General features: G+C 43.0%; 1 pseudogene; it reads right to left on the reverse strand.

Annotated features, from left to right (window-relative positions):
- Positions 1 to 900: 900 nt before the first annotated feature.
- Positions 901 to 2,205, reverse strand: LOC138591366 (putative nuclease HARBI1; annotated as a pseudogene).
- Between the last annotated feature and the right edge of the window lie 21,531 nt (positions 2,206 to 23,736).

The raw sequence follows: 23,736 nt of genomic DNA on the forward strand, positions 1-23,736 counted from the left end.
AGGGAATCCCTGGAGGGAGCTCATCCTCTGAGCCCACCCCTCAAGACACAAGTGCCTTTATAAAATGTATAAGGCCTATATCTTTTTTAAGCCTATTCATACAAATATTTATTTCCCTTTCATGTCTTTTTTTTTCTTTTGTCCCAACAGATTCTGATGGTGCTATCTGCCTGGTGGAGCCCCCTCACGCCACAACAGACCTTGTAACTGTAAGTAGGCAATACTCCAAAGATTTTGCCAAATGGTAGTTGAAGTATACTGAAACATATCACTCATCTAGGATGAAGAGCATGAGGAAACTGTGTCTGCTGCCTTTACAGAGGGGGATCCAGAAAGGCCTATAGAGGTAACATCTTGATATGTTACTGATAGTTCTCTTCCCATTCACATTTCTTAACATTCTGGTGGAATATAGAGTGTGACATTTAGCCTACACTGAAGTATTAACACATTCTCATCCTTTTTAACAGGGCATGGCTGGACAGCAGCAGGAGGGTCCCTCAACTTCCACTGCACAGATTGACACAGTGAGATGGATGTTCAGTAAACACCAGAGGTTCATTCTTTGGAATTCATGTGCAACTGTATAATTCAATGTCCTCCTTATGTATTCCCAGTTACCGAGAGATTTACAAAATTCACCTGCTGAAAAAAATCCAAAAAAACGACAACGAAATTCAATACTTGGATCGCCAGATTAGGAGGGCAGATCTAGAAATTGAAATACTGGAGCACAAGTTAGAGGTGGGTGCATGGTCACAGGTGAATTATTTTAATTATGTTAACTATTGGAACATTAACTAAACTAGCTCTTGTATTTGTAGGAAATAAAGAAGACCAGATGAAATGTGTATTATGTCTTTATTTGACTACCGTGGTGGTGGTGGTGATGATGGTGACTTAATCTCTGAAGTGATTATGGCATATGGTGTCTCTGACTGCTCTGCCGTCCTGCATAGCTGGCAGGTGGATGGGGTCATCATCAGGGTCTTCAATTTGTAGGGCAGGGTGTTGCTCTCCTCTAATAGTGGCAATATTATGAAGAACAACACATGCTACAATAATATCACAGGCCCTCTCAGGGGTCACCCTGAGGTGACGTAGGCACTGGGAACGGGCTTTCAGCTGGCCTATGGTCATCTCCACCCGGGCTCTCTTCCTGCAGTGAGCCCGGTTGAAGTTCTGTTGGGGGCCTGGTTCAGGGTCAGGGTAAGGGGTCAGCAGCCTAGGTTGGCATGGGTAACCCCTGTCACCCAGCAGAAGGCCATCAAACTCTCCTGTAATGTATAGTGGATACATTAGAGTATATTTAAGGAGGGCGACAAGTGAAATATATTGAGCAAATCTTTAGGCTGCTTACCACATTGCAGTCTGTTGCTCAGGTTAGACTCGCGATAAATCCTTGAGTCATGAACAGACCCAGGCCACTTGGCCTCCACATTGGAAATGATGTATGCAGCATCACATATGATCTTGACAGTGCAGAGAATGACAGATGTTGAACTATGATGCAGTCTTTAACATTTTGAAACAGTAGTCAATCTACATGTACCTGCACATTTATGCTGTGAATGGACTTCCTATTCACATAATCTGCTTCATCATGTGAGGGAGCCGTGATGGGGATGTGTGTACCATCTATGCAGCCAATCACACTGGGAAATCCTAAAAGAAATTAAAATGACTAATCCCAGTCTGAGGTTGCAGCACAATGTCATTAACAGAATATAATTTAAAAGTCATTTAACGGATCTCTACATCATTCACCTGCAATCCTGTGAAACTCCTCCTTGGTGGCTCTGACAGGTTTATGTCCAGGGAAAACAACAAAGATGGGTAATAGCCGTTTCAGGGCGAGGCACACTTTTCTGACCGCCCTGCATACAGTTGCCTTACTCAAGTGCTCTGCATCTCCGACATTGTACAAAAAAACTCCCATTTGCAAAGAAACGCAGCGGAACACACAATATCTGCTGGGATGTGAGAGCATGACTACGGTTGGTAATGTTCCAAATGTAAGGGCAGATTAGGCTGTGTATGTAGATGATGGACTGTGGCGTGAAACGGTACCGCTCAAAAACATAATTGTCTGGAAGTGCTAGAACATCTATGCGCAGTCTGAACCATATCCCGGAGAATATTTAATTCTCTGTGCAGTAATGCTGCACCTTCATCCACGGGATCGTTGTCAAAAGGACATGCCATGTTAGTGAAAAAAGTTGCCACCTACTGTGCCTAATGCACTTCTAATATAGGCCTACAGACTGATTTCTTTAAATAACAGATGGCAGAACTATGCTACCCCAAAACTCGCCTGCTGACTGAATGAATGAGGAAATCAAATACCGTGTGTGGCTGAAAGAAGGCGGAGACAAAGAGAAACTCGAGGTTCCTTGAGAAAAACCTTGTCCCAACCAGGTTATGTTCATAGAGTCTGTTTCTACGGTAACTGACCGAGAGCTTAAGTTACCTCTCTCTGTGAAACAGGCTAGAGTTACCCCACTTTCTCTGGTTTGAGTTACCTCCCTTTGTGAAATGGAAAACTCAGAGTTTCCCTCATTTCAGGGTTAACAGACTCAGAGTTTTCACTAAACCTGCTTTGTGAAACGGACCCCAGGTCACATATGTTGTTTTTGTAGTTGCTCTGTCTGCCTGTCTTTATCCTGCATGTCCCTCTATCCCATTTTTCGGCCCATCCCGTCTTTTCAGATGGTTGTCCAACATGAATCTGATTCTGCTCAAGGTTTTTGCTTCTTAAAAGGAAGTTTTTCTGCCACTGTGAAAAAGTGCGGCTCGTGGTGATTCATGTTGGGTCTCTCTCTAAATAACAAAGAGTACGGTCTAGACCTGCTCTTTTTGTAAAGTGTCTTGAGAAAACTTTGGTTGTGATTTGGCGTTATTAAAATAAAATTTGATTGAATGAATTTGATTCATTCATATCTTGTCCAGCCCCTCTAAAAAGAAGTGTGATACTGAGAAAAGTCATTATAAAAATCTGAATAGCTTGTGGCAGTTTTCCTGTGAGCTTAAAATACTTTGATAATTAAAATAGCATGGCAAATTAAAATATAATTAAAAGTAAGTACTTCTTGCATCAATGATGATGAAATCGGGTGTAATCGATACATGCAACCTAACACTGTATTTTCATATGCCCTTTCACTTTCGAGCGCCACCTGCTTCTTGAAGACAAGTGGCATATCACTGAGGGGAAATCAAATCAAATCAAATCAAATTTTATTTGTATAGCGCCAAATCATAACCAGGGTTATCTCGAGACACTTTACAGAAAGAGCAGGTCTAGACCGACTCTTTGTTGAGTTATTTAAAGAGAGGCCCAACATGAATCCACCATGAGTAGCACTTAGCAATTCGGCACATTGGCAAGGAAAAACTTCCTTTTAACAGGCAGAAACCTCGAGCAGAACCAGACTCATGTTGAACAGCCATCTGCCTCGACTGGATGGGCCGAAAATGGGATAGAAGGAGATGCAGGATAGAGACAGGCAAAGAGAGCAACAACAACATATGTTCTTGTTACCACAACAACATATGTCCTTGTTGAAAGGCATGCCATCGGCCACTTTTCGATCTCGCCACTGCTGATTAATATAATGGCGAGGCATCATGGCAAAGCTTGTATTTGCAGCGCCGCCCAGGACACGCCCTCTGACGAAAACTCACAGATTATTCTTCAGGACATATGTTGTTGTTGCTCTCTTTGCCTGTCTTTATCCTGCATCTCCTTCTATCCCATTTTTGGCCCATCCAGTCGAGGCAGATGGATGTTGAACATGAGTCTGGTTCTGCTCGAGGTTTCTGCCTGTTAAAAGGATGTTTTTCCTTGCCAATGTGCCGAATATTGCTAAGTGCTACCCATGGTGATTCATGTTGGGCCTCTCTTTAAATAACATAACAAAGAGTCGGTCTAGACCTGCTCTTTTTGTAAAGTGTCTCGAGATAACTCTGGTTATGATTTGGCGCTATACAAATAAAATTTGATTGATTGATTGATTGAAACCTTAATCAACCTTAAGCTCTCCTGACCAAAATTTCCAGTAGGTGGCACTTTGAGTATGAGCGAAAATCAATATGTAGATCTCTTCAGGCCGTGACTGGCAACATGCTTGTGAAATTTTAAGCTGATTGAACATTGTATATGAGAGTTACTACTGGCTCTTACTAGTAGGTGGCGCTATGAGTGTGAAAAAAAAGATTGTATGTAGAACTGTTCAGGGTGGGACTCTTATTTTTTGCAAAGACGATGTCGGACTCCGTAGTTTTCTCTGGACCCCTGCCCAATCTGACGAGTGATGACATGTATAGCAGCATGTCATCATTCAACCGCTGGCTGTCGAGAAACGATGTGGGCTTCATAGATAACTGGCAGGCATTCTGGGGAAAGCCTGGTCTGATCGGAGGAGACAGCATTCATCCCATTGGGAAAGCAGTCGCTAATCAATTATGTGACTTTCTTCAGAACAACAGTTTATTTGAGGACTTTCGGTCAGGATTTAGAGTCCACCATAGCACTGAGACAGCACTTGTGCGCGTTTCAAATGATCTACTTACTGCTTCAGACAGAGGACTTCTCTCTGTACTCGTCCTGTTAGATCTTAGTGCCCCTTTCGACACGATAGACCATCACATCCTGTTACAGAGACTAGAACATTTAATTGGCATTACAGGATCTGCATTAAGTTGTTTTAAATCTTATTCAGCAGATCGATCTCAGTTTGTTAATGTTCATAATGTGTCCTCTATGCACACCAAAGTTAGTCATGGAGTTCCACAAGGCTCTGTGCTCGGACCGATTCTTTTTACCTTATATATGCTTCCTCTTGGTAATATCATGAGGAAACAACAATTTTCATTGTTACGCAGATGATACTCAATTATACTTATCAATGAAGCCAGACGAAACCACGCTATCTAAACTAGAAGCATGCCTTAAGGACATAAAGATCTGGATGACTAGAAACTTTCTGCTACTTAATTCAGACAAAACTGAAGTTATTGTGCTCGGTCCAAAACACCTTAGAGATTCTTTCTCTAATGATATAGCTGCCCTAGATGGCATCAGCCTGGCATCCAACACTACTGTTAGGAATCTGGGAGTTCTATTTGATCAGGATATGTCCTTCATCTCCCACATAAAACAAATATCAAGGACAGCCTTCTTTCATCTTCCCAACAAAAATCAGACACATCTTGTCTCAAAACGATGCAGAAAAACTATTCCATGCATTCGTTACTTCCAGGTTGGATTATTGTAATTCGTTACTATCAGGCTGCCCTAATAAGTCACTAAAAACTCTGCAGCTGGTACAAAATGCTGCAGCACGTGTGCTGACAAGAACTAGGAAGAGAGATCACATCTCTCCTGTATGAGCCTCTCTGCTCTGGCTTCCTGTAAAATCTAGAATAGAATTTAAAATCCTTCTTCTTACTTACAACGCTCTTAATGGTCTGGCACCATCATATCTTAAAGAGCTCATAGTGCCATATTACCCCTCTAGAACATTGCGCTCCCAGGATGCAGGCCTGCTTGTGGTACCTAAAGTCTCTAAGAGTAGTGTTGGAGGTAGAGCCTTCAATTACCAGGAAGAGTAGACTTAAAACTTTCCTCTTTGATAAAGCTTATAGTTAGGGCTGGCTTAGGCTTGGACCAGCCCATAGTTATGCTGCTATAGGTTTAGACTGCCGGGGGGATCTGACACACCAAGCTCCTGCTCCTCTCCCTGTGTGTTTATGAGTCGTTACTTTATTATTCGGTGTTAAAAGGGCAGTGGTTTAGTGTGTGTGTTAGCGTGTGTGTGGTTTTGTTTGTTTGAGGGCAGCGTGCTTTGTTTGGCACAATGCCCGTGGTGGAGACTGCAGCTGCGGAGTTTGAAAAGCTGACTCGCCGTCATGCGATCAAGCTTCACCCCGCGGTGCAGTGCTCGGTTGAGGAAGCCGGTCTGGCGGTGGGAGAGGTGGTCGGGTACAGCTGTCTTAAGTCTGCCTCTCGCATGAACGGGGCTATTGTAATGTTTTTGGACAGCAAGGCTAAGGTTAGCGAGGTGGTGGAGAGGGGAGTGGTCATTCAAGACACCTTCACTCCCGTCTCCTCTCTCGTTAGCCCGGCCAAAAAGATTACTATTTCCAACGCTCCCCCGTTTATAAAAAATGAAATGTTGGGAAAAGAGCTGTCCAGGTACGGACAACTGGTGTCACCCATCAAGATGGTCTCCCTCGGGTGTAAATCCCCAAAATTAAAGCATGTTGTGTGTCATAGAAGACAGGCTTATATGATCCTAAAGGATAAAAGCACAGATCTAAACCTGTCTTTTTCTTTCAAAGTTGATGGTTTTAATTATGTGGTTTTTGTTTCCTCGGAGACGATGAAATGTTTTGGCTGTGGGGCAGAGGGGCATCTCCACAGCAACCGGAGCCTCCGCAACCAGGGGAAGCTGCGCCGCAGGGGGATCCCCCGCGACGGAGGGCTCCCTCAGAGCGGGAACAACCGGCCTCGCGGCAGCAACTGGAGCAATGACATTTTTTGGCTGTGGGGCAGAGGGGCATCTGATTCGCTCCTGCCCGGAGAGAGGCGCAGTGCAGTGCCGGGGGGGGAGAGCTGCCCGTTGCTGCGGGGGCGCTGCACTTCGCTGCCGCGAGGCCTGTTGTTCCCGCTCTGAGGGAGCCCTCCGTCGCGGGGGATCCCCCTGCGGCGCAGCTTCCCCTGGTTGCGGAGGCTCCGGTTGCTGTGGAGTAAGAAAGTGAAGCCATGTCGCCAGTCACAGCTGATGAGAGCGTGAAAAGAAGTAAAGAAATGAGTGAAGAAATAATGGAGGAGGATATCTCAGATGATGACTTACTTAAAGTGTCTCAGTAAAGGAAAATGACTGAATCTGTTAAAGAGAATATCAAAGCAAAGAAACTGAGCGTAAAGATGTCCACGGAGTCAGAGAGTGATTTTTCTCTGACTCAGGAGGACTCTCAGTCAGCCTACACACCGAAATAAAAACCTTCCTGGAGCAGACTAAAGGCTCCAGGCTGCCTAACGTTGGGGACTTTTTCCCCGACCTGCGCTTATTTATTGAGTCAGCCAGGCCTCTCACCGGGAAGAGCTGTGGGAGGAGGTTTTAACAGATCAGGAGATATATAGACTCAGAAAACTCGTACTGAAGGTAAAAGCTCAAATCATTAATGATGATGATGATGATGATTTTTAGATTCTTTTACTCTTTACTAACCGTTCTTTTGACTGTTTTTTTTATTTTATGTTTATTTCTTTTTTATCCATGTGTGATTTTAATATCAACACCTTAAACCTGAACGGGGCCAGGGCTGATTTTAAACTAGCCGCTCTTTTAAACTGATTTAGACTAAAAGAATTGATGTTATGTTTGTTCAGGAAACCCACAGCACCACAGACAATGAAAGTGACTGGAAAAGGGCTTTTAAAGGGGAGACGATTTTAAGCCACAGATCGAATCTGAGTGGAGGGGTGGGGATTTTATTTGCTCAGAGTTTCTTACCTTTTTCTTTTATTGTTGACGAGGTTATTCCAGGTGTTTTAATGAAAGTTAAAGCTGTGTTTGAAAATGTGAAGCTTTAATGTCTTTGCTCCCACATTTTAAGCGACTGTGTTAAGAACTGTGATGATGATGGTTTTATGTTTTTAGGGGATGATTTTAATTGCACAGAAAACCCAACCCTAGACAGGAACCATCCTGAACCACACCCACTTTCATCTCACACACTCAGACAGCTGATGGAGAATCAGGAGCTGAGTGATGTGTGGAGGGTTTTTAACAGTCAGCACAGACAGTACACCTGGAGCCACAGCAGGGAGGGGGTTTTATCTCTGGCCAGACTGGACCGCTTTTATTGTTTTAAACACCATTTGAATATTTTTAAAAGGTGTTTTATTCAGCCTGTGGGTTTTAGTGATCATTTTTTAGTCTCCTGTCGTGTTTTTATCAAAAACATTCGTTTAAAGAGTGCCTACTGGCATTTTAACACAGCCCTTTTAAATGACCAGGCTTTTAGAACAGCTTTTAAGTGTTTTTGGTCGTCGCATAGAGAGAGCAGACCTGCCTTCGCTAATATACAGCAGTGGTGGGACTTTGGTAAGACACAGATAAAGCAGCTCTGCCAGCAGTTCACTCGCGGTGTCACTACAGACTTAGCCCGGTCTATGAAGGATCTGGAGATGCAGGTGGTAGAGCTGCAGACCTTAGCAGACTCTACAGCAAATCGAGGGCATAGCCAACCTGCTGGGCCTTTCAGCACAGGGGGCTCTGGTCAGGTCTCTCTTTCTGAACATCACGCAGATGGACGCCCCCTCTCAGTTCTTCTTTGGGCTAGAGCGAAAAAACGGACAAAGGAAGACCATTCATTCTTTACGAACGGGTAGTGGCTCCGAAGTCTTAGACTCGTCAGTGATCAGGAAGTATGCTGCCGGTTTTTACAAAAACCTCTTTAGGAGTGAGTGGTCGCATGATCCAGATGTGCAAAGCAGTTTCCTCAGCGGTCTCCCTCAGGTCAGCGAGGCTGATAACAGGGAGCTGGCAGCAGAGGTGACGCTGCAGGAGCTCCACGCTGCCACCATGAGCCTGCAGAGCGGCAGAGCTCCAGGCATGGACGGCTTTCCTGCTGACTTCTACAAGTCTTTTTGGTCCATCATAGGACCAGATCTGCTCGAGGTCATTACAGATAGCCTAAAGACCAGCAGACTGCCTCTGAGCTGAAGAAGGGCCGTCATCACCCTGCTGCCAAAGAAGGAAGACCTGCAGGAACTGAAAAACTGGAGGCCGGTCTCCCTGCTGTGCACGGATTATAAAATCCTGTCCAAAGCTCTGGCCCTTAGACTCAGGGAGGTGATGGCATCCATCATCCACCCTGACCAGACCTACTGTGTGCCCGGCAGGCTCATCAGTGACAACGTCACTCTAATTCGAGACGTTTTGGAGCTCTCCAGTTCATTGGCAGTCGAGACTGGTCTTATTTCCATAGACCAGGAAAAGGCTTTTGACCGGGTTGAACACCAGTACTTGTGGCAGACTCTGGCTGCCTTTGGGTTCAACCCTGATTTCAAAGCCAATGGTCTGGGTTCTCTATAGTGACATTGCGAGTGTTCTGAAAATTAACAGTGGTCTTAGCACACCATTTGAGATTCAGAGAGGGGTGAGGCAGGGCTGCTCTCTCTCTGGGATGTTATATTCGGCAGCCATCGAGCCTCTGCTCCACAAGCTAAGAGCTAAACTTAGCGGTGTGCGTTTCCCCCAATGTCCTGTGTCTTTTGAACTGTATGTTTACGCAGACGATCTCATTGTTTTAGTCAACTCACAACGAGATATCAACATTTTAACTGACACTGTGAGATATTTTGGTTTTATTTCATCTGCAAAAGTGAACTGGGGGAAGAGCAAGGCTCTGATGGTGGGAGGGGAGCTGGGGGGTCGGTTCGGGCTGCCCGGTGGCCTACAGTGGAAAAAAGGAGGACTCAAGTACCTTGGAGTCTTCCTGGGGGATGAGACCTACAAAAAGAAAAACTGGGGCAATGTTCTTGAGCAGGTTAAAGGTTGGCTATAGAAATGGAGGTGGTTGCTCCCAAAAATGTCCTATAGAGGTCGAACCTTAATAGCCAACAATTTGGTCTCATCCTCCTTGTGGCACCGGCTGGCCTGTGTCGACCCTCCAGCTTCTCTTCTTTCCAAAATTCAGACAGTTTTAGTTGATTTTATTTGGGACAAGTTGCACTGGGTCCCATAGAGTGTCCTGTTTCTACCTAAAGAGGAGGGGGGGCAGGGCCTGGTCCACCTGGCCAGCAGGTTGCTAATCTTCACACTAGTCTACCACTATTATTGGCATTGTAACCATAAGTATGTGTCTGTTGTTTGTCATGTAACAAGGACATATGTTGTTGTTGTAACAAGAACATATGTTGTTGTTGCTCTCTTTGCCTGTCTCTATCCTGCATCTCCTTCTATCCCATTTTCGGCCCATCCAGTCAAGGCAGATGGCTGTTCAACATGATTCTGGTTTCTGCCTGTTAAAAGGAAGTTTTTCCTTGCCAATGTGCCGAATATTGCTAAGTGCTACTCATGGTGATTCATGTTGGGCCTCTCTTTAAATAGCATGACAAAGAGTCGGTCTAGACCTCCTCTTTGTGTAAAGTGTCTCAAGATAACTCTGGTTATGATTTGGCGCTATACAAATAAAATTTGATTTGATTTGATTTGATTTATCAAGCATATGAAATTTGGTGCAGATACGAAGTACAGCGAAGTTATAACAGCCTAAATATTTGCCGTGCCACCACGGACACACCTCAAAAATTCGAGGTTGATACCATTTAGTGCCTTGTAGGAGGGGTTCGCAGCTTAAACATGTCCTGTTTCCAGTAGGGGACTCTATGCCTAATGGGAAATATTTGCATGTAGTTGTGTTCAGGCCGGGAGTCTGATCATACATTAAAAAAAGAAGAAGATTGAACCTTCTAAATAAGAACTACAACAATTTTTGTGTTTTTGGCAAATGCCAAAAAACATTCAACTTTGACCCTCAGCCCAAGCCCCTTGACGAAAACTCAAGCTTTTAATAACTTTTCATCTTCAACGGAAGTTATTTATTTATTTATTTATTTAAATTTTCATTTAACTTTATAAGAGATGCTGCTGACCCTGGGAACTCCCTGCGCTTTTTGATTGTTTGTTTAATAAACATATGCTTAAACGCATTTAAACAAAGTTAAGTGTTGGAGTTTGTAGTATTCAAAATTTTGACGCCAATACTTTCACTTTTACTTTTGAATGTCCTACTCAAGTAAAAGTTCACCTATCCATTATCTTCTGTTTATCTGGGACCAGGTCACGGTGGCAGCAGGCTCAGCAAGGTGACCCAGACGTCCCCAGCAATGTTTTCCACTTTGTCCTGGGGGATTCCAAGGCATTCCCAGGCCAGATGGGATATATAATCCCTCCAGCGAGCTCTGGGTCTGCCTGGGATCTCCTCCCGGTTGGACGTGCCCGGAAAACCTCCAAAGGAGGCGCCCAGGAGGCCTCCTAATCACATGTCCAGACCACCTCAACTGGCTCTTTTCGTTATGAAGGAGAAGGGGCTCTACTCCGAGCTCCCCCGGATCTCTGAGCTCCTTAAACTATCTCTAAGGCTAAGCCCCAGACACCCTCAGAAGTAAACTCATTTGGCCGCTTGCATCCGCAATCTCATTCTTTCGGTCACGAGCCAAAGCTCGTGACCATAGGTGAGGGTTGGAACGTAGATCAACTGGCCTTCCGACTTAGCTCCCGCTTCCCTGCCAAGACGGTCCGGCTAAAGACAAAATGAAGAAACCATACATTTTCACTTTGACACTAAATATCTAATGAATGGCTTGTTCTATGTGTGAAACATTGTATTATTCCGCTGGCCCCATTATATTGCTTAGGCGGCTATGCAAAATAATACAACATGGCAAGTTGTTCAGGCATAAATATGATGTTTGTTGCTCTAAGGCAGGGAAGAACTTTTGGGCTAGTGTTAATATCAGAGGCCTGTGTAAATAATCCCCTGTGACTCAGTACTTTAGTCCAGGATATGCATCCTGTGATGCATTTTTAATTACGGCTGTGCTCTGCTACTGACTGTTTGTGTTGTGTCAATACAAATCGTATGTTCTGCATCTGTTCATGTAATTGTGTTACGTCAATGCAGAAAAGAAAATAATTTAGTCTCCTTCTTAGATTTTGAAGTTTTGCACAAGTATGAAATCACATCTGTTCAGAATGTATGGTCTGCCCTGTCAACAAGATTTTTTAAGAATCAACCCAACACGCCATTTTCTCAAAAATTTTAAAGTTAAAATATTTACACTCGTTCGTGATTGAAACCTATTTTTCTTTACTTCCCGAAAGGCCAGACGAATATTAAGGCAACTTGGGTCCTTCTCTTTGCCCCTTTCTCTGTTTAAATTACATGATTTGAAAGAAGGCAGAGGGCAGTGAGCCCACCACTCAGCGAAGGCAACACTGACTTACATGACTCAAGGTCATCAGGGTTCTAGTAGGCCTGTAGCTGTTATGGCTACAATACTTAGTGTTTATCAGAGTCGGCCAAGGACAAAAGTTTCGTCTTAGACAGGTCTGGTTGTCTCCACATTAGAAATAATCTTCCTTTCCACCTATGGGACTAGGGATCTTCAGTGACACTCAATATATTGCCACGTCAGGGAACAGGGTCAAAATAACGTCCCAGGAACTTTATTTTACCCCTCAAAAGTTCCTACTGAGGGCATTGTACTTTCTGAAAGTACAGGGACACTTGGTGTGGGATGGGTGGTTGGGGGGAGCACTGAACATTTCTGATGGGTTGAGTCCTCAGAGAATTTACAAGACCAGCTGAGCAACAAGTAATTTGACCATCTCGATGTCATGCTGAGTCACAGACCACCTGTCTCTTGAACAGTTGCTCCCCTACACTGGCTTACTGCTTAATATTTAATTAAATTCAAGGAAACTTGGACAGACAGAATTATCAAGACCATATTTGAGGAGTTTTGTAGTTCTTAAGCTTAAGTCTTGCATTAAAATATCTAATCAGGTCAGTTAATGAAGTCATACAGCCCTTGTGAATGACAAGCATTTAAAACTGAATGTATGTTATAAGTAGAAAACTACTATTTATTTAAGTAATGCTTGTATGTATTTTCCATATTTTTTTGTGAACAACACCCTGTGGAAATATTGGCTATCAATTTCACAATTATTGTCATGGCTGCAGCCAACACCCACCCCATGTGTGCCTAAGCCTTTAAAACGTTTGTGTGTGTGTGTGTGTGTGTGTGTGTGTGTGTGTGTGCGTGCGCACATGTGTTCTTTAAATGCATCCTTCCACATAAGGATGCCCTGCTAACCTGTACTGCCAGTTCGCCAATTCTGATTGGCGCGGCTGCCAGTCCACAGAACCAATTATTAAGACATAACTACTGACTGAGCCTACAAGATGTAGACCTAGACCTATTTTGTGAAATTAACTGTGGTTCTTTTTGGTACTTGGCCTGGCAATAGTCTTATTTTATGAGCGCACACACACACACACACACACACACACACACACACACACACACTGGTGGGGGGACTTTTACACTTTGTTTGGTTTGGATTGGTTTGGTTGGTAAGCTGGAGAGGTTTTATTAAAATTTGTATAATTTTCCTTTATTCATCTGGGACCCACACCAAGGCCCCTTTTGCGTTGTTGTGTACCTCACTCTTTTGTTTCTTTAGTTTACCATTTCTTGCAATACGTAACTTTTTCTTTTTACCAGCCACACCTGGTCATATGTTGCACCCCTTTCCCTATGAACTGGGTTGTAATAAGTATGCACCATCAATCTCAGTATTCAAAAAAGGGAGAGTGGTTAAAACAAGGATCTTCATGCTAAATTTTGAGTGATGTCTTAAGTTTAAAAAACCAAGTTAAGCTGCAAAGAAAATTTGTATTGATAATAAATGGTAGGGGAAAGGTTGGGTAAGAAAAATTGGCAGAGTTCATTATATGGGGAACATGAATGTGCTGTCCAAATTTCATTGACAGCCCTCTGAATACATTTCTAAGGCTAAAATGTTATCTATTGGTACAAGAATGACACTACAGGAAACCTAATAATGTCCTAAAATCAAGAGGAATCTTTCTTCTGTGAGTGCATCCAATAATCTTATAATCTCATATGATATCATATAAAAATCTGACATGTTGGCCTGATGGTGGCACTAAAGGATAGGAAATGAACTGTCCAAAATATACAGGAATGCTGTAATGAAGAGCATGGAAGTGCTGGTCACATGACATGGTAATGCCAATATATTTTGAACAGTGTTGTGTTGCAGTGTTATGTTGCAAAAAAGGATAGACAGACAGCTGGACAGCTGCAGGAATGGAAATGACTCCCTATCTTGGCCATTTTTTATAGTATATTTTGAAGCACAAGAAAAAAGTTGTACATTAAAAAATATTGTGCTTCTTCTGAAATAATATGGTGATGAATCAACATATTTGTCAAGTATTGCATCTTTATAATTGGTAAGAATAATGATACATTTTATTTGTATAGCGCTTTAAAAGGTACTCAATACAAAGACATTAACATTAAGAGCAGATACTGTGAAAACAAAGAACAAGACTCGCAGTGTAAATATATATGTGTATATAAGGAAAAGAAAGTTAAAATGACATAATTAGAGATCAGAGATTAAAAGCAGATTTAAAAAGGTGGGATTTGAGTGCCGTTTTGAAAGAGGGGAGTGAGGTAGAGTTTCCGAGGTTTTGGGGGAGACAGCTCCAGGGGGCAGCAATGGAAAAGGCGGAAGCGCTTTATACTAAGGTCCTTGTAATAAGCGTTAATTAACAGTTAATAAGACCTTATAAGTCCTTATAAGATGCTCATTAACATTAAATATACATTAATAAGACTATATAAGTGTTGATAATAGTATTATGATCATGTTTTTATGAAGTTATTAGACATTTATGAGCACTCATAAGATACTTGTAAACAATTTATAGGCAGCTTATGAGCGTTTATAAAAGCCTTATAACTTTATTATAATTGTTTATAATAGCATTACAAACCTATTCATTGAGTCTTACTCACTTACCTATTATGCCTTTGTTAAGCCTTTACTATGCTTTACAGTTGCTTTATTATGATTAGTACATACTTTACTATGCAGTAATTAGCAATTAATTATGCACTTATTAACAGTTAATTATGCTTATTTGTAGCTACTGGATCTAAAGTGAGAACAGTGCCTTGTTGAGGTTAATAAATCCTTTATTATGCACTTATCAACAGTTAATTATGCTTATTTGCAGCTACTGGATCTGAAGCGAGAACATCGACTTATTGAGGTTAATAAATCCTTATTTAAACTGAACAGTTAAATGCTTTTTGCAGCTCCCATTTGTAATAAGCTAAGCACTACATGGGGGGCAAAGGTTGATAACATGTAAATAAATTATTACATCAAAATAAAATTTAATTCTGAATTTTTCTAATTTTTCAACAAAGTATTTCACTTGTACATTATAAAACACTTCTTAAAACGGTTATATCAAACATGACTGATTCCGTCACCAAAACAGTGGAATTGTTACATAGAAACTGAATTAAACACTTTAAATGTGCATCATTGATACATGCGGCCACAAAGTGAATTATCTAAAACAAACAACAACAGGCCCTGCAATACTAACATCAACAAAAAAGTGCAATTGTTACATAAAAACTGAATTAAACACTTTAAATATGCATCGTTTGATACATGTGGCTACAAAGTGAATTATCTAAAACAAACTAAAACAGTCCGTGCACTAGTTACATCAACAAAAAAGTGCAATTGTTACATAAAAACTGAGGTATTTTTATTTATTTTTATTGCACATACACACGTTTTCCCCTTCTAAGGGCACTTCAGAAACTCCCCTTCCCTACAGGCAACAGTTTCCCTGCTTTCTTAAGGGCCTGAACTGCATCCTCAATGTCCATGAATGGCTCCAGACATTTCCCGGCAAAGTGGCCAAGTTTTTCCCTTCTTGTATGCTAATCGTTCAACTCCGTATACTTCTCAGGTGCAGCAATGGCTAGTTCTGCAATTGGTGCATTCATTGCAATTGTATTTCGATCCACTCCAATGGTCTTGCATGCAACAGCAACTGATTTTTTTTTCTTGAAGGCTTTCAACACTCTCTTATAACGTGCAATCACCTCATCTGGACCATGTGCTAAGATGATGAAGAAGAAGTAAATTATGTATTAGCCTTAGTGACATAAAGGATCTTATTTCAACTTAAAACACTCATGAGGTTATTAAAGGATAACTTCAGGATTTTTCAACCTAGACCCTATTTTTCCATGTGTTTGTGTGTAAGTGACTAGTGGAGACAACAATTATTGAAATCGATCCAGTATTCAGGGAGGGAGCAGCGGCCGGCAGCCGCCAAATGAGATACAATGGGCCTCATTTACGAACAGTGCGTACGCACGAATCTGTGCTTGAACTGTGCGTACGCACGTTTGACGCACAAATCTGGGATTCATCAATTTGTTCTTACCTAAATTTCTTCATACTCTGCGAACAAATTTAGAACTCCCTCAGACCATGCGTACGCACAAATGATGAAAGAAATGTCCTCGGAAATGTTAACACACACCCTTGTAACTAAATGCATACTATATTAAAACTTCAATTATTGAAAAAAAAAAGGCTTTAATAGACAACAATAATTGAATTTACTAATGTATGGACCAAACGTAAATGCCGTGTCATCCTCATAATTTATTGTCATATAATTAAAATCTTCAATAATAGAAGTTGAGTTAGTTTATTAAGTTTACAATAGAGTAGACCATATGAAAATGTTCATATTGAAGTGTAACACTTTTGTTACAATTGTTTCTATTTCTGCTGATGTGAAATTTTTCTTTTCACCTTTTGAGGCCATCTTTCACGTTCTTTTAGCTTCTCCGTAACACCGCTCTCTTCATGCTGCACCAAACAGATGTCCTTATATGGAGAAATAGAGGCGTGGCAGTATGCTGATTGCAGATCGCGGACACGCGCCTGTCAATTTAGAATGGTTCTGATTTACTAACATACGCCCGGTGGTGAGAACAAAATTGGCCGGTACGCACGTGTCATAAACCCGACGGTGATTTTGCGCAAGTACTTATTTTTTGCGGAGAATAAGAACATTTCTGCGCAGATATTAGTGAATGAGGCCCAATGTAACTAAACAGGGCACCGGGCATAAGCCAATATGCAGCAACTAAAAGCGCTTGTTTTTGCTACTGACAGGCTCAGATTGTTATAATAAGTGTCTGACAACACTGTACTCCAACACAACAAACAGCACCTCTCCCTCTTTGTCTTCGTCTTCTCTCACTCCTCTCTCCTTCTTCCTGCAACAGCTACGGCCTTTGCACAAGATTTCAGCGCGAGACTTCTCCGTGAGCGAGACCTGGTTACAGACAACAACAGAGAGCATAAGGTAAAGTATAGGAACTGGACATGTAAAAGTAGAACGAGTGACTTCCTGTTGCCAGTAGATGGCGTTGTGCCCGTTGTGCAAATGTTGAGTATAGATGTGTTCAGAATGGGACTCTTATTAAGCACATGACATATGATGCAGATATGTTGATGTACAGTGGAGTTACAGCAGTTTGAATTTTCATGGCGAAGGATTTTGGAGACTGTTTTTTTGCAGCGCCGCCACGACCACGTTTCCCGAGGCAGAGTCACAGAGTTTTCCCCAGACCTTAATCCATGACTTAGGTCCTTACTGAGACACATTTGAGGAGGATATGTTGTACCGTCTTCGAAAAGTAGCTCATAGCGTAAAACATGAAATTTCCTGACATTTCCTGCCGCCGGTAGAGGGCGCTTGGTGTATCAGTGAATTATGGCATATCAACGTATTCAAGCCAGGAGCCTGATCAAACATGGAAAGTCAGGGTCACATTGAAACTTGTACGGCCGAGTTAAAGGCCACTTCCTGTTCACTTCCTGGTTCGAAATTCGTCATGTAATTTTCAGCCCCCAAAAAGGCCACTCCCCCTTCGAAAAACGTCAACCTTTTGATAACTTTTAATCCTCAATGTCTTGTCAGTACACTGACCGAATTTGAAGTCGATTGGATCAAGTCTCTAGGAGGAGTTCGTTAAAGTATAGACCCTGCAAATGGCCAAAAATTGCCAAAAATCGCCCTTTTTCTGACATTCAAAGCAAAATGGCTGACTTCCTTTTGGGTTTGAGGTATGGGTGTAAGAGGCTTTTTCGTGTGTCTTCACCCCATATACATACCTACAAAATTTCTGAGACCTAGGTGAAAGTAACCTCTATGGGGATGCCTTGTTGCAATTTTCAAGGGGGCGCTATGGAGCCATTTTGGTGATGTTGTGGCAGACGCCCATAAAATATCAAATTTTTCGCCAGACCTGACGAGTGTGCGCAGTTTCATGATGCTCCGAGGACATTTAAGCCTCGAAAAAAGCAAAATTCGAGTGCAATGAAACAATAATATTTAAAGCCGCAAGCGGCGATGAACGGGCCCTCGCACCCGTGGCCACGTTGGGGCGTGTCGCGGCCGCGGGGCGTGTCGCAGAAGCAGGGCGTGCTGCACCCACAGCATGTGCTGCAGCCAGGGACTGTGCACCAGTAGGTTGTGATATCAGCATCACCCAAATTCCTATGGAGATCTGTTCAGGCCGAGACTAAGATCATGCATGTGAAATTTGAAGCTGATATAAAATTGTATGTGACAGGTAGTACTGGCTCTTGCCAGTAGGTGGCGCTATGAGTATGAGCGAAAAATGATTATGTAGACCTGTGCAGGCTGAGACTGTTATCATGCATGTAAAATTAGGAGCTGATCGGACAATCTATGTGAGAGTTAGTACTGGCTCTGCCCAGTAGGTGGCGCTATGACTATGAGCGAAAGAATAATATGTAGATGTGTTCAGGGCAGTACCCTCATCAAACCTGTGAAATTTGGAGGAGATTGGACAATGTATATGAGAGGTAGTACTGGCTCTTACCAGTAGGTGGCGCTATGACTATGAGTGAAAGATTAACATGTAGACCTGTTCAGGCCGAGACTATAATCATGCATGTAAATTTTGAAGCTGATATAACATTGTATGTGAGAGGTAGTTCTGGCTCTGCCCAGTAGGTGGCGCTATGACTTTGAGTGAAAAATTTATCTGTAGATGTGTTCAGGGCAGTACCCTCATCAAACCTGTGAAATTTGGAGGAGATTGGACAATGTATATGAGAGTTGATACAGGCTGTCACCAGTGGATGGCGCTATAGTATTGGTAAGGAAAGGAGTGTGTAGATCTGTTCAGGGCGGGACTCTGATCAAGCATGTGAAATTTGGTGCAGACAGGATGAAGTACAGGCGAGTTATCGCAGCCTAAATGTCATGGCGAGGCATCATGGCGAAGGTTATATTCGTGGCGCCGCCAGGGTCACGCCCTCTGTTGTAACCTCACCAAGTTTTCTCACAGACCTTAATCAAGATCTTAAGAGTTTCCTGACATGAATTTGAGGTTAATATGTTTTACCACCTTGGAGGAGGGGCTTGTAGAGTAAAACATGTCACTTCCTGTTTCCAGTAGCGGGCGCTAGGCCTGATGGGAAATATTTTCATGTAATTGTGTTGGGGCTGGGATTCTTGTCATACCTGTGAAATATGAAGAGGATAGAAGACTGTATGTGAGAGTAACAGTGATTTTCATTTTTTGGCATTTTGCCCAAAAAACATCAGACTTTGACCCCCAGCCAAGGCCACGCCCATTCTCAAAAACTCAAGCTTTTGATAACTTTTAATCTTCAATGTGTTGTCAATAAACTGAGCGATTTTGAAAAGTCTGGGAGGAAGTCCCTAGGAGGAGTTCGTTAAAGTATGACCCCTGTAAATCGCCAAAAACACGTCTTATTTTGAAATTCAAAGCAACATGGCTGACTTCCTGTTTGGTTTGAGGTATGGGTGCAAGAGGCTTTTTAGTGCGTCTTGGGCTGTTCAATATGCTTACCAAATTTCATACACCTAGGTGAAAGTAACCTCTATGGGGAGGCGGTTTTGAAAATTTCTAGGGGGCGCTATGGAGCCATTTTGCAACAGTCATCTGCGGAACCCACAAAATATCAAATTTTTCACCAGACCTGATGCACAGTCCAAATTTGATGAGTTTTGGGGCATGTTAAAGCCGCCAAATATGCGATTCATTTGGCACCAGAAACAATGAAAGAATGATAATAATTCCTTCAATTTCAAGAGGTACTCGCACCGCTTCGGTGCTCGGGCCCTAATAATAATAATAATTCCTTCAATTTCAAGAGGTACTCGCACCGCCTTCGGTGCTCGGGCCCTAATAATAATTCCTTCAATTTCAAGAGGTACTCGCACCGCTTCGGTGCTCGGGCCCTAATTAAAGCCGCAAGCGGCGATGAACGGGCCCTCGCACTCGTGGCCACGTTGGGGCTTGTCGCGGCCGCGGGGTGTGCTGCAGACACGGGGTGCAGCTCAGAAGCGGGGTGTGCATGAAGCACAGGATGTGCTGTAGCCACAGGCTTTCCACCAGTAGGGGCTGCTGTCAGCATCACCCAAATTCATATGTAGACCTGTGCAGGCCGAGACCATTATCATGCATGTGAAATAAGGAGCTGATCAGACAATCTATGTCAGAGTCAGTACTGGCTCTTACCAGTAGGTGGCGCTATGACTATGAGCAAAAAATGATTATGTAGAACTGTTCAGTCCGACACTGTAATCATACATGGGAAATTTCAAGCTGATTGAACATTGTATATGAGAGTTACTACTGGCTCTTACCAGTAGGTGGCGCTGTGACTATGAGCGAAAAATGAATATGCAGATGTGTTCGGGGCAGTACCCTCATGAAACCTGTGAAATTTGGAGCAAATCAGACAATGTATATGAGAGTTGATACAGGCTCTGCCCAGTAGGTGGCGCTATGACTATGAGTGAGAAATGTAAATATAGATCTGTTCAGGCCGGGACTATAATCATGAATGTGAAATTAGGAGCTGATCGGACAATCTATGTGAGAGTTAGTACTGGCACTGCCCAGTAGGTGGCGCTATGACTATGAGCGAAAGATTAATATGTAGACCTGTTCAGGGCGGTACCCTCATGAAACCTGTGAAATTTGGAGCAGATCGGACAATGTATGTGAGAGTTAGTACTGGCTCTGCCCAGTAGGTGGCGCTATGACTTTGAGTGAAAAATGTATCTGTAGATGTGTTCAGGGCAGTACCCTCATCAAACCTGTGAAATGTGGTGGAGATTGGACAATGTATATGAGAGTTGATACAGGCTGTCACCAGTGGGTGGCGCTATAGGATTGGTAAGGAAAGGAGTGTCTAGATCTGTTCAGGGCGGGACTCTGATCAAGCATGTGAAATTTGGTGCAGACAGGATGAAGTACGGACGAGTTATCAATGCCTAAATGTTATGGCGAGGCATCATGGCGAAGGTTATATTCGTGGCGCCGCCAGGGTCACGCCCTCTGTTGTAACCTCACCAAGTGTTCTCACAGACCTTAATCAAGATCTTAAGAGTTTCCTGACATGAATTTGAGGTTAATATGTTTTACCACCTTGGAGGAGGGGCTTGTAGAGTAAAACATGTCACTTCCTGCTTCCAGTAGCGGGCGCTAGGCCTGATGGGAAAAATTTTCATGTAATTGTGTTGGGGCTGGGACTCTTGTCATACACGTGAAATATGAAAAAGGCAGAAGACTATATGTGAGAGTTACAGTGATTTTACATTTTTGGCATTTTGCCAAACAAACATCAGACTTTGACCCCCGCTAAGGCCACGCCCATTCTCAAAAACTCAAGCTTTTGATAACTTTTAATCTTCAATGTGTTGTCAATAAACTGAGCGACTTTGAAAAGTCTGGGAGGAAGTCCCTAGGAGGAGTTCGTTAAAGTATGACCCCTGTAAATCGCCAAAAACACGTCTTATTTTGAAATTCAAAGCAAAATGGCTGACTTCCTGTTGGGTTTGAGGTATGGGTGCAAGAGGCTTTTTAGTGCGTCTTGGGCTGTTCAATATGCTTACCAAATTTCATACACCTAGGTGAAAGTAACCTCTATGGGGAGGCATTTTTGAAAATTTCTAGGGGGCGCTATGGAGCCATTTTGCAACAATCATCTGCGAAACCCACAAAATATCAAATTTTTCACCAGCCCTGATGCACAGTCCAAATTTGATGAGTTTTGGGGCATGTTAAAGCCGCCAAATATGCGATTCATTTGGCACCAGAAACAAACAAACAAACAAACAAACAAAGAAAGAATAATAATTAAAGCCGCAAGCGGCGATGAACGGGCCCTCGCACCCGTGGCCACGTTGGGGCTTGTCGCTGCCGCGGGGTGTGCTGCAGACACGGGGTGCACCTCAGAAGCGGGCTGTGCATGAAGCACAGGATGTGCTGTAGCCACAGGCTCTCCACCAGTAGGGGCTTGGTCAGCATCACCCAAAATTCCTATGTAGACCTGTGCAGGCCAAGACTGTTATCATGCATGTGAAATTAGGAGCTGATCGGACAATCTATGTGAGAGTTAGTACTGGCTCTGCCCAGTAGGTGGCGCTATGACTATGAGCGAAAGAATAATATGTAGATGTGTTCAGGGCAGTACCCTCATGAAACCTATGAAATTTGGTGGAGATTGGACAATATATATGAGAGTTGATACAGGCTCTGCCCAGTAGGTGGAGCTATGACTGTGAGTGAAAGATTAATATGTAGACCTGTTCAGGCCGAGACTATAATCATGCATGTAAATTTTGAAGCTGATATAACATTGTATGTGAGAGGTAGTACTGGCTCTGCCCAGTAGGTGGCGCTATGACTTTGAGTGAAAAATGTATCTGTAGATGTGTTCAGGGCGGTACCCTCATCAAACCTGTGAAATTTGGTGGAGATTGGACAATGTATATGAGAGTTGATACAGGCTCTGCCCAGTAGGTGGCGCTATGACTATGAGTGAAAGATTAATATGTAGACCTGTTCAGGGCAGTACCCTCATCAAACCTGTGAAATTTGGTGGAGATTGGACAATGTATATGAGAGTTGATACAGGCTGTCACCAGTGGGTGGCGCTATAGGATTGGTAAGGAAAGGAGTGTGTAGATCTGTTCAGGGCGGGACTCTGATCAAGCATGTGAAATTTGGTGCAGACAGGATGAAGTACAGGCGAGTTATCGCAGCCTAAATGTCATGGCGAGGCATCATGGCGAAGGTTATATTCGTGGCGCCGCCAGGGTCACGCCCTCTGTTGTAACCTCACCAAGTTTTGTCACAGACCTTAATCAAGGTCTTAAGAGTTTCCTGACATGAATTTGAGGTTAACATGTTTTACCACCTTGGAGGAGGGGCTTGTAGAGTAAAATATGTCACTTCCTGTTTCCAGTAGCGGGCGCTAGGCCTGATGGGAAATATTTTCATGTAATTGTGTTCAGGCTGGGACTCTTGTCATACACGTGAAATATGAAAAAGGCAGAAGACTATATATGAGAGTTACAGTGATTTGACATTTTTGGCATTTTGCCAAACAAACATCAGACTTTGACCCCCCGCCAAGGCCACGCCCATTCTCAAAAACTCAAGCTTTTGATAACTTTTCATCTCCAATGTCTTGTCAATACACTGACCGACTTTCAAAAGTCTGGGAGGAAGTCCCTAGGAGGAGTTCGTTAAAGTATGACCCCTGGAAATCCACAAAAACAGGCATTATTTTGAAATTCAAAGCAAAATGGCTGACTTCCTGTTGGGTTATGGGCATATGTATATGAGACTTTTTTGTAGGTATGGACATGATACATATGCCTACCGAATTTCAGGCCCGTAGGTGAAACCTCCTTTAGGGGCTGAATTTTGCTAAAATTCTAGGGGGCGCTATAGAGCCATTTTGCCATTGCCATGTGGGAAACCCACAAAATATCAAATTTTTCGCCAGACCTGATGCACATTCCAAATTTGATGAGTTTTGGGGCATGTTTAAGCCGCCAAATTTGCGATTCATTGCGGATTAAAATAATAAGAAGAATTAAAGCCGCAAGCGGCGATGAACGGGCCCTCGCACCCGTGGCCACGTTGGGGCTTGTCGCTGCCGCGGGGTGTGCTGCAGACACGGGGTGCACCTCAGAAGCGGGGTGTGCATG

Source organism: Semicossyphus pulcher, unplaced genomic scaffold (genome assembly GCF_022749685.1).
Source record: "Semicossyphus pulcher isolate SPU_LCO1_2020_fin unplaced genomic scaffold, fSemPul1.0.p SCAF_1, whole genome shotgun sequence".
Lineage (NCBI taxonomy): Eukaryota > Metazoa > Chordata > Actinopteri > Labriformes > Labridae > Semicossyphus > Semicossyphus pulcher.